The 12,872-nt window shown below is 48.8% G+C and overlaps 1 non-coding gene across 1 annotated transcript; it reads right to left on the reverse strand.

The window, feature by feature from the left end:
* Nucleotides 1-456: 456 nt before the first annotated feature.
* On the reverse strand, nucleotides 457-560 carry LOC112300531 (U6 spliceosomal RNA). Its single transcript, XR_002974408.2, has one exon. It is a non-coding gene; the product is annotated as a U6 spliceosomal RNA (small nuclear RNA).
* Nucleotides 561-12,872: the final 12,312 nt, after the last annotated feature.

Raw genomic sequence — 12,872 nt, forward strand, 5'->3', positions numbered from 1 at the left:
AGTTAGGATCTGGACAGATACCCTTAATTTCCATTATTAGAACTAAATTCTAATCAGATGGTGAAATAGATTATTTCTGATACACATATCTCCCAATTTGAGAAAACGGGGGTGTGGCATTTATTCATGGGATGAAAGGGTGAATGAATTCATGGCTGTGTTCCTTCCTTTGGACCAGCACTGCATCCTGTATTTGCTCCCTTTATTTGGTTTTCAAATAAGACCTTAGTGTCTGTTAGTGCATCACTTGTATAACATGAAATAAGAAATAGTAAAAGAAGTAATTCATTCTGAAATGGATCCTGCAACTCACAGGAACAACTCCTGAGAAAGCAGGGAAAGGTTTCTTGGGGCTGGGGGTAAAAATGGAAGACACGGTCAGGAGTCGCCCCCTTTTGGTCAGCAAGGTGAAATCCCTCATCTCAGATTTGATTTTATTGTATTTATTTATTTATTTTAAATATGGAACACTTCACGAATTTGCGTGTCATCCTTCCCCAGGGGCCATGCTAACCTTCACTGCACCATTCCAATTTTAGTACATTGCAGGGGCTGCCGAAGCAAGCACTCGTCTCAGATTTTAATAATTTGTGGGACTGAGCCCTCTGTTAGCAACTGAACAAACACAGAATTTCATGAAACCGAGGGCAAGCTGTTTGCTAAAACTCACAGTGAGTTACCGATGCTGCTGCGGTGCAGAGCCAGGATCTCAGGGCTCCAAGGCCAGAGGCCACCAAGGCCTAAGACTGCCAGCCTTAACCTTATCCTCATAAATCAACCCCCCTGGAGATTTCAGACCCACCACTAGCTTTGGTGAACCATTAGCTGTAAAGAAGTATTTCGAATTTAGCTTTCCAATGTATCATAAAAATATCACATTTCAACCATTTCAGGCATACATTTCCTCCCTCCCTCCCTTCCTTTCTGCCTTCCTTCCTTTCTTCCTCTTTGCATCCCTCCCTGCCTGCCTGCCTGCCTGCCTCCCTCCCCTCCCACTCCTCCTTCTCTCTCTCTTTCCTGTCAGTCTAAGAAACTTTATCCTTAAAACTGTTCATGAAATAATTATAGAATGTCTCTTTATTTTTAAACTATGTATTTTCTGATATCATGATATTTAGGGTGAAATATAATGAACAAAATGGAAGAATTACCATAATTTTACCATTTTTTGTTCCCAAGGGTTTTAAATGTGTTAGAGATAATGACCTTTCTGTCTGAAAGAACTTTGCCACCCCATAATTCATCAAAATTATCAAAAATATTTTTCAATATAAGTAGTCACCCATGGGGAGAAATTTCTACATTATTCTAGCTGCTTCTATGTCTGAGGGTATCCCCAGAGTCATCTTAGGATTTTCATTATTTTTGGAGTGGATTCTTTTAGTTTTGAACATGTAGGGCAAGTAGGCACTCGTTGCCCAAAGTGGCAAGTGGCATTATGCTTTCTTAAGGGGTTGATGAAGGCTGCCCCTCCCTTAATACCTCTTGATGTGAATCCAGTGTGGTTGCCTGGGAGAAAGAGTATAAACTTGTCTGACAGTTGAGGAGCCTCATAGGGCCAAGTTTTCCAGGTCCCTCTCTCTCTCTGAGATTCAAAGGCAGGAAAACCTTTTGGGATAGATGAAGGACCTTTTAAGAGAGAAGAAAACCAAAGTCTCTGAGGAACAATTCTGTGACAGAAATCTGAACTGGAGGCCAGGGTGGGAGGGTGGAGAGGTGGTTGGGAGGTGTCAAGGAACTTGGTGAGGATTCAAGGAGGACACACCTGGAGGCTCAAGGGTGAATGCCCACAGGTGAAAATTAGACTCTATTCGGCTGTGTTCTGTTGAAGTTGGCTAGGGCTCCTGTTCAGGTGAAAGTGTTCAGGACAGTCTTGTTATAGTGAGAAACACCTCCTCTGCATCGCACCTGGAAGGGAATGTCAAAGGTCAAAGTGGAGGGCTTCTCAGGACGCCTCCTGGCTTTGCCAGTTGACAGAGGCCATGGATTTGCAGGACTCTCCATGAGCAGTACATATTTTGCACATCCTCTTACTAGCCCTCTCGGCAGCCATATTCTTTATGCTAAGTAAACTGTTTATCTGTTTGTACTAATGGGGGTGTGAGTTTGCAATCCAACAACCTAGAGAAGTCTGTGTTCAGCAATCCTGGGCCTCGGGTCTGCGCTGAGTCTTCATGGGCACTGTGTGCTGTTTTCTGAACAGGGTGTGGCTCAGGGGGAAGCTCTGGACCCAACAGCTGGATACGATCCAAGAGAGCTTTGAACTGAGAGCGCGGAAGGTGCCCGGGTGGTGGCCTTAGGGATCCAGGCCAGGCCTCTGCAAAAAGAGCAAGTGTCCACCCAACAAGGAAAGGCCATAGTCAACAGCCTGATGTTCATGACCAACACTGAGGGTGGCTGGAAGCACTGGTGAACAAACCACATCTCCTGTTCTCTCTGCCAACGCCTGCAGCAGGATCGACCCCCACTGACCCAAGGAGCACCCCTGAGGCTCCTGGACATTTCAGGGAGGAAAGGAGATGCCTTGAAATGGAGACTTAGAGATTCTTGTCCATATGGGCAGGCAGGTGCTCCAAGAAACTAAATGTAAAAATTAGAGACCTGACTTTGTGTGGGCCCCTAACTGTATGTGGCTGAAGCAGATCAAACTAAGTACAAGGTCTCCTAATTTGTCTCATTGATAGCCCCCAAATCAATGCCATTATCTCTCTGTGGCCTGCTGCCCTCTCTGCGCATATGGTCCTAGGGTGAAGCTGGTATCATCCTCAAGTTCTCTGCCTCCAGGGAATCATGTTCAGACCTCGTCTCTTCCTCAGAGGCTCTGCTGAAGGGTGAGCATTTTGTAGCCACGTTTTGAATCACATTACTCAGCTTCATCACTCTGGCCCCTGCTGATTGCACCAGGGGTGAGAAACTGTCCCAAGGCAGACAATCCATGAACTAGTCAGTGAACTATACCACCTGGCACTAAGAGATGAGCTTCAGGGAAATTGGTGGTCTGAAACATTTTAACTAAGATATATAGAGAATGAGATATGGAGGAATTGGAATCTTCCTATCCTGCTGGTAGAAATATGAACAGGTACCCCAGCTGGTGTGGCTCAGTGGATTGAGCACTAGCCTATGAACTGAAAGGCCACTGGTTCAATTCCCAGTCAGGGCACGTGCCTGGGTTGTGGGCCAGGTCCCCGGTTGAGGGTGTGCGAGAGGCAACTGATTGATGTTTCCCTCTCTTTCTTCCTCCCTTCCCCCCTCTCTAAAAGTAAATAAAAAATAAAATCTTTTAAAAAGAAAGAAAAATCTTTTAAAAAGAAAGGAATGGAAAATGTTCTGCCACTTTGGAAGACGATCTGGCAGGCCCTCAAAAGCAGAGTTACCCTATGATCCAGCAATTCCACCGCCAGGTACACACCCAAGGGAAGTGAGAACATATGTCCACACAAAAGTGTGCACACAGATGTTCGCAGCAGCAGCATTTACAAAATAGCCAAAGGGTGGACACACCCAGATGTCATAAACTGGTAAGTGGGTACACGGAATGTGGTGTAAGCACACGCCGTGTTTTGGGCAATAAGAAAGGAGGGAAACACTGATACACGCTACATCACAGAAGAACCTTGAAAACCTCACACTGAGTGGAAGAAGCCAGTCACAAAAGACCACGTATTCTACGATTCCATTTACAGAACATATCCAAAGCTAGAAACAGAAAGTGAATTAGTAGTTTCCAGGGGCTGGGGGTGCAGGGAGGGTTAGAGGAAATGGGGAGTAAATGCTAACGAGTACGGGCTTTCTTTTTAGGGATGATGAAAATGTTCTCCAGTTGATTGTGATTAACGTTGCACAACTCTATATGGGTATACTAAAAAATCATTAAATTGCCCTGGCTGGTCCATGGATTGAGCACTGGCCTGTGAACTGAAAGGTCGCTGGTTCTAGTCCCAGTCAGGGCACATGCTTGGGTCGCAGGCCAGGTCCTTAGTTGGGGTCGATGTATATCTTGCACATCGATGTTTCTCACCCTCTTTCTCTGTCCCTTCTCATCTCTCTAAAGCTAAATAAATAAAATCTTTAAAAATTTTTAAAAATATAAAAATCATTAAATTATATGCTTTAAATTGATCAATTGTATGGTATGTGAATTATATCTCAGGAAGGCTGAAGTTAAGAAAAAGGTATGCAGAGAATTGTCAGTGCACAGTGCAAGAGGAAGCTGGAGCGTTCAGATGAGAGCACACGGCCATGGAGAGCCTGTGGACGCCGGAGCTGGGAGTATACAGAAGCCAGATCTCTAGGGAGGGACTGAAGGAGGAGGTAGGTGATAATGTCTTCTAAAGCTGTACCATTTTACTGCCACCAGTGCAGTGGCCACCCTCTCTGAAGACACTTCTACGACTTCCTAGAACTGCCTCGCAAAGCTGTAAGCCAGAAGAAGCCCGTCCTGTGCTCTAGGATGTGAGAAATCAGCTCCACCAGCCTTCTGACTTGAGAGTTCATGCCACTGTTTACTCCCATGCGGGGGTGATGTGATGATTGGAAGGAAAGAGTTCCAAGAATCTACAGCTCACAGAGAACCACATTATAGATGTTTCCAGAACTTGTCCACTGTGACTTTCCATGTGACTGATTCCCGACCTAGGCCTTTTTGCTGGAGGTGCGTCTGTTCCGTCATACCCTTCTAGTCCCACTGGGAGAATGACGCTCAGATGTGTGGGGTTTTGTGAGGCTGAGCACGCACACCTTTGAGGCTGCAGGTCGTGAGCTGGCCCTCGCGTCTGTTCTGGCTAGCATGGCACCCAACACCTAGGACTGACTTACGTTTCATTTAGAACTGTATAGAGGAGTATCCTTTTTGTATCTTGGTTTGGAATTGGACTGTTACTCTTAATTACTACCCTTCCACATTCATAATGTTGAGGGACCTTGTCGGGTGACTGCCATGGTTAGGGACCAACTGCCAGGGCATTAAGGGTCAGTGTGCCCCTACAGCCCCCACTTCTATGTTCCTTTGTGTTTACCCACTGTAGGTTCCAGCTTCCAGCTCCCCGCTGCTTCCGGTTCTCCCTGTGCTGAGGTCATTCTCCCTGGAATGGGCAGAGATTGCCAACTTGCATGCTTCCATGGTGGCATCACCTGCCCTGATTCCTGTGTCCTCATCACTGGTGGGAGGGAACAGAGCAAGTGCGGGAAGTGCCAGCAGTTAGTCCAAGAGCAGACCCTGGGGCACTCTGGATCCGCACTGCCCCTCAGCTCTGCTCCTCCCAAGGCCTGGCGTGGGTGTTTCCCGGGTTCCAGGACTTAGACATCTTTGCATTATACCTGTTGCTTGAGATTCTTTTGTGGGGGAGGATGTGTCTGTGATCCCTGTTCGTTGCAACTGTAAAACCCCTGCCTAAATGCGCTGCATAAAGATGTCATGCCGACGTGAGCATGAGGAGGCAGAGAGGGATAGGGACAGCAGGGAGAGAACTGAGCGATGTGCATGACCCCTCCCCGGCCTCTGCGCAGGTGCCACCTCGAGGCTGGAAAGCAGGACCAGCACCGCAGACCTGGTCCTTGGCCTGTTCTCCTTGCCAAGGGGTGGCATAAGGGAAGACTGGTAGAAACAGTGCTCCAGTGGGGCAAGCTGTCTTCAGGAATAAATGTGTCATGTGGTGTAGAATTAGGTACATTTATTCTCACTGTTTAACTGAGGGAGAAACCCAGGCTCACAGTTAAGAGCCTGCCTGAGCTCACAGTTAGGTATCGAGTGAGGAAGCTGGGGTGGGAGCTCAGCCTCTCCGACGGCAGAGCTGACTCGCAACCACTGCCCTTAAAATGCCTGTGGACGGTGCGGGCCAGTGAAAGACAAGGGACTTGACTGTGAGTCTATAGGAGGGCACCTGGAGGCAGCCCGCTGACGTCCTCAGCACAGGGCAGCCTGACGGTAGGCGCGCTCTGAACTAGACGGAACAGGGTGCTGCTGGCAGCCTTCGGGTGAAAGGGTGAAAGGCGGGTGGGATGGGAGAACAGAAAAGGGCTTCAGCAAGACAGAATGGGGACAGCAAGCCCAGTTCCCTCTCCCTGCGGCCATTTCTCCCCCTTCATTTCTTCCACTCCATGTGAGGGGCAGTTGAGTGAGGAACCCTGGGCCACAGTTGTTGCTCTCTCTACCCACAGGGGCTGAGGGAAGGACAGGAGGACTGGAGACAGAATTAATTATTCTAAGCACAGTGGGACTTAGGACTAGCGAACTGGTAGCAGAGGGCCAAATCTGGCCTGCAGATGGATTTTGGGGGGCCTGCTAGTTTTTTAAAACATTTAAAAATATTAAAAAATTGAGATTTCCCCAAAACAGACTTCTGGTGTTTTTGAAAATTTGGAAGTTTTTATAACATTGGACCCATGACCCCACACGGCAACCACTGGCTGGGGCTGAGCAGCAGCTGTCTGCCTCTGCCCGGCCCCCACTGTGACAGCTAGCTCTGCCACTCCTCCACCTGGTGGCCTCTGTGAGCACTGGAGATTGTACCCATGGAAGGCTTGGGCTGTGACAGAGCTGGCTTGGTGCTGAAGGAACCCTGGGATTGGAATTCTAGGTTCCCAGAGAACGTCAGGCGGTTCTCTTTCCTGTGTGCCCTTAGGCAACAGTGCACATCAGATGGATGTTTGGCAGGAAGAGGAACCTGGGGTCTGGGGAGTGGAAGCCAGTGGCCCAGTGAGACCACCAACAGTATGTATCAGTCAGGGTTCTCCAGAGAAGCACGTGTGTGTATGTGAGTGTGCGTGTGCATTTTTAAGAGGTTTATTTTAAGGAATTGGCTCACGAAATTGTGGGGACAGGCAAGTTGGAAATCTATAGGTCAGGCCAGTGGGCTGGAAACTCCGGCAGGACCTGATACTGTAGTTTTGGGGCAGAATGTCTTCTTTGCTGAGAAACCTGTTTTGCTCATGAGGCCTTCAACTGATTGGATGAGGCCCACCCACGTTATCAAGGGTCATCTCCTTCATTTAAAGTCAACTGATTGTGGATGTTAACCACAGCTGCAAAATACCTCCGCAGCATCCCCTAGACTAGGGTTTGATTAAATAGCTAGGTACTATCCCCTAACCAAGCTGACCATGCAGTGGTAAGAGCCGTGGGTTGAGGAAGGGAGCCAGGGGTCCTCACGATTTCCCAGTGGGTAGGCAGGAGGGTGAGCTGGGCAGTTGTGATAGGAGGAGCCCTGGGAGGAGCTCCCCCCCCCCCTGCAAGGACTGTAGCCCTTCACCCACAGGAGGGGGGTGAGTTGCAGGGAGGAGTGCCGTGGATGGGATGCCAGGGGGTGATGTCAGCTGGCTCTTTCCCGATATTTGGTAATAAAGGGGATAAACTGAGAAGCAAGAAACGTTCTTTTTTGGTCTGCACTTTAGTAGGCAAAGGAAAAGGAAGGAGCCAGTTAGTTGTCAAAGAGGAAGTGGAAAAGAGCAAGGGAGGGGCCAGTGGTGGGATTTCTCTTTGGACAAGAGGAGACCTTCTTCCCCAGCAACAGGGCTGTGGAGAAAGCACAGCCTCCATGTGGGCCAACCTAGGACATCAGGGCCAAGCTCTGGCTAGAGTGACAAGGACAGGAAAGGGAGTGTTCTGGAAAAGTCCCCCTCTACTTGGGATACTTTTTCCAGTCCCCTCCTCACCTCCTTCAGGCTGGCTTCCAATTGCACCTGGAACTCTGTCCCCATTGTCTGGGCTTCAAGTCTGGCGAGGACCCCTGCAGGTGACCTGTGGCCACCTCCCGCTCCCTGCCACTGAGTGCGAACCTGATATGACAGGGCTGGCTCCTCTCCTGCCTCACTTCACGGGTCCTGGCCCCACCTTGCCCTGAGCAGCACTGTGCCCAGGGACTGCAGCAGCTCTTCCTGGCCTCCACTGGTCCCTAGTGGGCAGTGCTGGACAACAGGCAGCTTGAGTAGCAGGAAAGCAGAGGCACACCCAAACACACACAACTGGAGGAATTCAATGTTGAATGTTTCCATAACAACAGAGTACATAACATGGCAAATTCAGATCATCCTTACACTTCTCTTGAGGCTTACTATTGTTTTTATTTTATGTAGAGGGGGAGGAACCACACTTTTTTCCATGCTTAGGGCCTCCAAGGGATTAACCCAGCCCTGGCTGTTGCCCTCTTGCAGAACTCAGAGGATGTGGAGCATGTCCCAGAAACAGGGAGCACTGCTCAGGAAGGGCAAGCTGGAACAGAGGGCATGTGCGCCTGCCTGAGCTTTTTTCTGTGACGCCTCAAAGTTGAAAACATGCTGGAGCACGGAAAGAAAGGTATTTGCCTGAGTGACTCAGACATGTTCCAGCATTTTCCCACAGGCTCCTGCACAGCCCAAAATAACTGCAACCCTGGATCCCATCCCTTGGCATATGGTTACATTTGTATAGTGTTACAGAACAGTGGGCAAAGCGGCCACACTCACATGGGAGCTGCAGGAATGCACCGCCCAGAAAGGAGACCTTGCTGCCTGGCTGGGCTGGGAACCGAGAGAGAACACAGAGACCACAGCAGGAAGAAGTGTGGACTCAGCAGAATCATCCAGGCCACTTCAAGGGGCCGTGGTCAATACCCACCTCTCACAGAGGGGGAGAAAAAAACCCAGAAAGAGGAAAGAACTTGCCCAAACTTATACATCTGGGGATTATAAGAAAAAGTTGCTGGGAGAGCTGGCCCTGAAGTCTTGTTGGCTAATACTGATACCTGTTTTGGAATAAATGCCAGTTTAGCCCGGGAATCATTAAGATCTCAGGTCAAGGGAACTTTAAGGGCCTCCTGGCTGTCCCGGGTGCCTATGTGCCCAGGTCTGGACAACACAGGAGTAAGGAGGTGTCAGAGCGGACCTGCCCTCAGGGTATTTCCAGTCTCGTGCAGGAAATGACTGGAGATGTTACAAGTGGAAAACAATGGATCCTGGCAAACACACCACAGGCTGGTGGGAGTTTTGGGCAAGTCAGGTCTGAGGAGAGCACGCTCCAAGGAGGGGAGGTTTCACAAAAAGCTGGGCCAGATCTGGAAAAGGAGGCAGAGTGCGCAAGCGCAGACATGAAAGGTGGGAAGGGACTGGGGAAGGGATGCGGACTCGAGGGAGGAGAGGTGCTCTAGAATGCTGTGGACACCACAGCCAGGGATCTAGGCCACAGGCATTAACGCCGCAAGTGACTTTCAGTATAGACGCCTCCACTTACTAGTTCCAAATGGCTTGCTTTATCTGGGAGACAGGAATGATCTCACAGCATTTGGACACATTATATAAAACACACAAATGTCCTGACCTAGGAAGAGGTGAGTGGTTCTTAGACAGCCCTTTCCCTCTTGGCCACCGCAGCCCAGTCGGTGCTAAAAATGGTGAGAGGAACAAGGCGTTTGCTGTCTCCTGGGCCTGGATTCAAATGCTGCTCTGCTCCTGGCTCTGTGGGCCTGAGCTCGGCACTTCCTGTTTCCTCACCCAATACTCAAGGATGTTAATAGCTAACGCTTGTCATGTGCCAGGCACTTGTGCCCAAGCTTCACTTGTCTGAATTCATTCAATTACTCTCTCCCGCCCCACTAACCACCGCCAATTTTACAATGGAAGGAACTGGGAAGGAAAAGGCCATGTAACTTGTCCATTGTCCCAGAGCTGTTACGTGAAGCTGTGACTTGAACTGGGGAGTTCTGATTCAAATCTGTGTTCTAAACTGTGTTCTCACAAAGGGCGTGGGGATGACTGAATTGGCCCAAACCCTGGTACTAGGAGAGCCTCAGTGGACATCAGCTCCCTGGCGCACACAGGGGCGAAGACCATTATGTTAGCAGCAGCCTTGCAGCCAGCTCTACAACCAGCCTGAGGTCCCCAGGCAAGGCCCAGGGACCACCAACACAGGCCCTGATATCCATGTGTCATCTAATTTGGGTTAAAACTATGCTAACTACATTCAAGGGCTACCTATGATGATGTTTAGAGACAAAAATAACATCAACCTAATTCAGTAACCACTCAAGAAGCGTTAATGCCGAGGTCCATTGAGAATAGATGCCCAAGTCACAAAAAGAAATGGTCACATTCTTTATCTTTGATTCATTTCAGAAACAGTCCCCTATTTACATGGTTGAGTTTCTGGAATCAGTGGTGCGTGTTTAGCAATCGGCTTTCGCCGTCCCCAAATGAGTTCACCCAGGAATGATGCTGGCAGACTTCCACGGGAATAACTTCAACCTCTCTCAGCAAGCTAAGAGTGGCAAGTACGCCAGTGTGTACTTCTGTGCAGCTCCGCCGGTCAGGCACCAGTATTAAACTCAATCCAGTCACGAGGAATCCAGCCCCAGGGCTCGTAGGCCGGCGGGCTCCCTGGGAGTTCCAGTACCTCAGGCCCTTCTCTCTCTCCCTTTTCGTTTTCGGGTTTACTTGGTAAGCAGTTAGGAAAAAAATCGTAACTGCTAAAAAATTCTGGGGCTGTGGTTCTTCCCAAGCCTTTAGAAGACACTGGCACAGAAAGCAGGATCTCCTCCCAGCCAGTGGCTTCAAAGTGCATCTGATCCTTAACCTCGGTGGCTTCTAGGAATCCAGTCTGGGAAAAAAAACCTGGTTCTGAACTGGTTTGGTGACTCAGAGAAGTGTCAGGTAAAGATGACCCCAAGACTCTCACAGATCATGTCCCCAACCCCCTACACCCTGGACTCCGAGGAACGCTCTGGCCAGCCTTGGGCCATACTGGGAACTGCTCTCCCTGTGCACGTTCAAACCATCTCAGCAACTTGGTGAGACCTGCAGATGGCCCGAGGCCAAGCGGGCAGAGACGCTGCCCAAGTTGCACCTCGGCGGGGGCAGTCTGAAGAGGCGCGGCACACACATCCCCATCATGGGGGTCCTCCACCCTAAGTGTGCCCAGGACACAGGGTAATCTGAAACTGAAAAACAACCAGGACTCCGCTGTCCAGATGGAGGTGTAAACACGGCCCACCTCCTTGCACAATCACAGAAAAAATTACAACTGAACTACAGAACTATCACCCAGAATCGTCAGAAAGTTGAGCTGTATGGAAGTCTGACATCCAAGGAATTAAAGAAGTCACATTAACCCAGATGGGCAGAGACACGGAGAGGTGGAATGGGTGGTCCCACACCCATGTGTGGTGGATAAAAATCAGGAGCATATCTGGTGAGCGAGGGATCCCCACCCCACCCCAGGGTTCCAGTGCCAGGAAGGTAAGTCCCTATAACTTCTGGATGTAAGAAGCAATAGGGGGTGGGGCAGCAGAAGAAACTGGGATTCTCAGGTATTTCCTCTTCAAGGGCCCACAATGGACTTCAGACTTCCACAGACTCACTCCCTCCAAGCTCCAGCACCAGGGCTGCGACTGGAAGGGCACCAGTGGCACACGGGGAGAACTGAAGCGCCTGGCATCAGGGCAAGTGCCGGGGGACAGCCTCCCCCTAAACAAAGGCCAGGCAGCAACCACTGTCCTCTTTGAACCCTCCCCCATAGAGCTACAGAGCAGTGACACCTTATCAAAGACTCCATCAACCTGGTGCACACGGGTTGCCCTGCCCTGGCAATAACCTAAGGCTCCGCCCCTTCCAACTTACCAGTGCGTTTTTCTACAATAGACCACACCACTAAGACAGGGAGTCAAAGCAGCTCTACCTAATACACAGACACAAACACAGGGAGGCTGCCAAAATGAGGAGACAAAGAAATATGGCCCAAATGAAAGAACAGAACAAAACTCCAGAAAAAGAACTAAACAAAGGGGAAATAAGCAATCTATCAGATGCAGAGTTCAAAACAATGGTTATTAAGATGCTCAAGGAACTCACTGGGTACTTCAACAACATAAAAAAGACCCAGGCAGAAATGAAGGTTGTACTAAGTGAAATAAAGAAAAATTTACAGGGAATCAACAGTGGAGTGGATGAAACTGAGAGTCAAATCAATGATTTAGAATATAGGGAAGAAAAAAACCCATTCAATCAGAATAGCAAGAAGAAAAAAGAATCCAAAAAAATGAGGACAGTGTAAGAAGTCTCTTAGACAACTTCAAAATTGCCAAAGATTAAAGATAGAGAATCTTAAAAGCACCAAAAAAAAAAGCAGAGTTACCTACAAAAGAGTGCCCATAAGACTGTCAGCCGATTTCTCAAAAGAAACCTTGCAGTCTAGAAGGGACTGGCAAGGAGTATTCAAAGTGATGAGAAGCAAGGACCTACATCCTAGATTACTCTATCCAGCAAAGCTATCATTTAGAATGGAAGGGCAGATAAAGTGCTTCCCAGACACGGTAAAGCTAGAGGAGTTCATCATGACATGAAATGTTAAAGGGACTTATTTAAGAAAAGAAGATCAAAACTACCAACATTAAAATGGCAATAAACTCACAACTATCAACAACTGAATCTAAAAAACAAATTAAGCAAACAACCAGAATAGGAACAGAATCATAGGTACAGAGATCATTTGAAGAGTTACCGGTGGGAAGGGGAAGGGAAAGACCACGGGAAAAGGTGCAGGGATTAAGTACAAATAGGTACAGAACAGACAGGGATGTTAAAAACAGTACAGGAAATGGAGTGGCAAAAGAACTTACACGCATGACCCATGGACATGAACAAAGCGGGGGGGACTGCCGGAGGGAATGGGGGGTACCAGGTGAAGGGGGACAAAGGGGAAAAACCTGGGACAACTGTAATAGCATAACCAACAAAATACACTTTTAAAAACGACCAAGGCTCATTTTCTCATGAGCTGGGCCAGCAGAGACGGCAGGAACCCCAGAGCGGACTCGTAAACACGGCTGCCATTTATCTTTACCGAAGCCAGCGAGAGGCGATCTTGATGCCGCCACTCTCTTCAAAGTTTACAAACCACAAAAAAC

The sequence above is a fragment of the Desmodus rotundus genome, chromosome 4 (genome assembly GCF_022682495.2).
Source record: "Desmodus rotundus isolate HL8 chromosome 4, HLdesRot8A.1, whole genome shotgun sequence".
NCBI lineage: Eukaryota > Metazoa > Chordata > Mammalia > Chiroptera > Phyllostomidae > Desmodus > Desmodus rotundus.